At 43.0% G+C, this 3,552-nt stretch overlaps 1 long non-coding RNA gene across 1 annotated transcript; it reads left to right on the top strand.

Annotated features, from left to right (window-relative positions):
* The first annotated feature begins 589 nt into the window (after positions 1–589).
* On the top strand, positions 590–2,907 carry LOC132875303 (uncharacterized). Its single transcript, XR_009651789.1, has 3 exons — positions 590–778; positions 1,024–1,332; positions 1,538–2,907. It is a non-coding gene; the product is annotated as an uncharacterized LOC132875303 (long non-coding RNA).
* The last annotated feature ends 645 nt before the right edge of the window (positions 2,908–3,552 follow it).

Below are 3,552 nucleotides of genomic sequence, written 5' to 3'. Positions count from 1 at the left end.
TTGTATCCCCCACAGTGGTTTCAAAGGGATGTGGAAATGTAGCTCCATTTTTTAAAATATTCTACACACAAAAAAGTAAAATTACAAGAAGATAAAAATTAAATATGTATGCTTCCTGCAACACAATCACCCCAAAGCTGATTATTTTCCCATGACAGCATGTCACGAAGTGTTTTATTTCTTTTACTCCGCAACAATTTGCAGGCGATTTGAGAGATTTTACACTTGTGGCGTTTAATGTTCGGTGAAAAAAAAAAAGTGACTTCCTGTTCTCACGTCTCTAATATCAGTCCTGAAGACGTCAGAAAGCTTTAGCTCTGACTGTTACAAAGTGCTGACACTGGAGACTCCTTCCATGAATCTCGTTACTTTATGACATCACCACCATCACAGCTTTTACTCCGTTTATTATTAGTGGAGCATCCGCTCTATGAGTTCCTGTGAATGAGCCGTTACTATGGAAACGATACCGTTAATATACTGTAACCATAGGCGGTTTTAAACAGCGGCCAGGGGGGGCCAGTGCCCCTGTAAAATTGCTCCTGGCCCCTGTTGTGGCCCCTGTGCTGAACAGATAATAAGCTTTATTAATTTCGACGTGTGCTGGCTCGAAGATCGGAACTGACATGACGGAGTGTTCTACACGGACTCCTTAAAGCGCTACACGCACACTGTTACCTGCAGCAGAAAGATCAGCAGCAGCGTGAATTGTAAACTTCGGACGTGAGAGATAACAGCTGCAGCCCTGCAAGGACTAGGCTACTGCAAAGGGGCGAAGGTAAGGAAAGTTATTCAATTTTGTAACATCAGTGTTTGCACATATCCGTGTTTTACTGTTGTTGTTCACTACAATAATAAATCCGTTTTATTGCGCTTTCTTAAAAGTGCGTTGCACAGCAATAAGTAGCCTAATTTAATATTTTTGGGAAATGGGTAAAATAACCAACAGTGTTTAACCTTCTTGTAAAACTTGAATGTCCTTGTGATATGTAGAGGCTACATTCCTCTCCATTTACTTTTTAGTATAGACCTACTGTAGACTATCATCATGGAAAGAAGCAAGAAGGACATTATGTCCTTTTTTGCCCCTGTTGGCAAAAAGCAACATAGAGAGAGTAAGGAAGATGAAGCTTATGAAAGAGGAGAGCGAGCCAGAGGTGGAGAGAGAGCCAGAGGTGGTGGTTGGAGAGGTGGAAAGTGAGGCATCTGAAAGGCAATCTGAGAGTGAGGATGAAGACATTCAGGATCAGATTGAGGGACAGAATGAGGGACAACCCAACGAGTCATTGGGACAACCAGATTCACCATGCATATCAAGTACAGCACCATCAGGTTTGTGATGTTGAACAAATGCATGTGTGTGAGCAGTGTTGGCGTACAATTCATATAGCCTACCCTGAAAGTGTGAAGTCTGAATAATAATTAATAAATATAAAATAAAAATAATAGATATAATAATAAATTAATAAATGAATAATGATAAATAAATGTTGTTCTCAGTCGCACTCTCATATTTACTGTATTCATCTTTCTCCAGATATCAGCAAGTGCTTGGACGACACTCCAGTGCAGCCACATCTGAAGAAAAGATTCATTGTATGCAAAAATAGAAATCTTATTTTACAAAAAAGAGAAACATGGTTTTAAGATTTATTGAGCACAATTTATTTTATGTTTAGGCTATTGAGACAGAATGTTTCTCTCATTGTATTTATGCTCAATGTATTTTGTTTTGGTTTTAAATAAACTAAACTAAACATTTTGAACGCTTAAATATTGCCATGTTTTGTCCTTATGTGCCCCCCTGAAAAAACACTGGCCCCACCTCGGCCCCCCTAGTAATTTTGGTCTAGAACCACCACTGACTGTGACCCTGTGATGTGCAGCTGCACTACTGTCAGAGCTGCTGTAAGAGAAAATTAATCAACACCTTCTGACCAATTAGGATGCAGAAGTTTTCATGAGTTTCATGAATTTATTTCTCTGTTATTTACTCCACCAGTGCTGATTAGAGAAACACTCAGACACACACACACACACACACTGCACTAATAATCTCCTTCATATCCTGTTGTCCGAGATTGTGAGCTGATGGCAGGGAGAGATGAAGCTCCGCTGCAGCGACACCAGACTCCATCGTGCTTTATTTCCTCCGTGATAAACGCAGTAATGTGCGGGATGTGCTTCGACGCAGCTGGAAGCGGCTTTACTGCTCAGCTCAGCAGGATCCGCTCGGCTCTCTGACAGCGTGCGAGGAGAAACTTCAAAGTTTTATGGCAATATTTCAAGAAAAGCAGCACAGAGAAGAACTATAAATCATGACCGTGAGATTCGAGTGCAAAGTTCGTGCACTTTTCCAACTGGAGGAACTTTCTGAACATCTCTCCTGACTCTTTTCAGCGACTTTATTCTTTCATACAGGAGCAAATTGTTGCGCTTTCTGCTGCACAGCGTCCAGAGCGGACTGTGAACAGACTGCAGGACACAGAGGCAGAAGGGTTTATTTATGAAGAGGATGAAAATTATACCGAGTTATATTAGTTTTCTGAAATCAACAAACATGACGTTTTCTATCAGGATTTTATGTGAAGCTTCGATGTGTGGTTGCTGAATGGAACAGTGGAGATGAGAAGCAGAATTTAGACCACAAGTCCTCTCTTTCAACCATGTCTCATCACTTTTGGCCACGTGTCCTCTCTTTCGACCCTGTGCCCTCTCTTTCGACCCTGTGCCCTCTCTTTCGACCCTGTGCCCTCTCTTTTGGCCATGTCTCCTCTCTTTAGACCCTGTATCTTCTCTTTCAACCCTGTGTCCTCTCTTTCAACCATGTCTTCTCTCTTTCAACCCTGTGTCCTCTCTTTCGACCCTGTGTCCTCTCTTTCGACCCTGTGTCCTCTCTTTCGACCATGTCTTCTCTCTTTCAACCCTGTGTCCTCTCTTTCGACCCTGTGTCCTCTCTTTCAACCATGTCTTCTCTCTTTCAACCCTGTGTCCTCTCTTTCGACCCTGTGTCCTCTCTTTTGGCCATGTCTCCACCCATAGGCGGTTTTAAACGGGGGCCAGGGGGGGCCAGTGCCCCTGTAAAATTGCTCCTGGCCCCTGTTGTGGCCCCTGTGCTGAACAGATAATAAGATTTATTAATTTTGACGTGCGCTGGCTCGAAGATCGGAACTGACATGACGGAGTGTTCTACACGGACTCCTTAAAGGACTACACGCACACTGTTACCTGCAGCAGAAAGACCAGCAGCAGCGCGAATTGTAAACTTCGGACGTGAGAAATAACAGCTGTCACGTCCGAAGTTTTTTGATTGAAAAGCCATCAGATACAGTAGCGTTGACACGTTTCACTGAGCCATATAAAGAAGTATTTTTTGAGCTCTTTAGACTATGCAAAATAGCTGTGGCACTCCCAGTGAGCTCTGCCTCTTGTGAGCGGAGTTTCTCCACTTTGAAACTGGTGAAGACCTACCTCCGGTCCACCATTAGTGAGGAGCGTCTAAGCAATCTTGGTGTGCTCAGCACTGAATCCAGAAGGTCCAAGGATTTGAAC

The sequence above is a fragment of the Neoarius graeffei genome, chromosome 27, assembly GCF_027579695.1.
Source record: "Neoarius graeffei isolate fNeoGra1 chromosome 27, fNeoGra1.pri, whole genome shotgun sequence".
Taxonomy (NCBI): Eukaryota; Metazoa; Chordata; class Actinopteri; order Siluriformes; family Ariidae; genus Neoarius; species Neoarius graeffei.
Note: the sequence above shows the minus strand (reverse complement) of the source record. Positions and strands in the feature narration are given on the sequence as shown.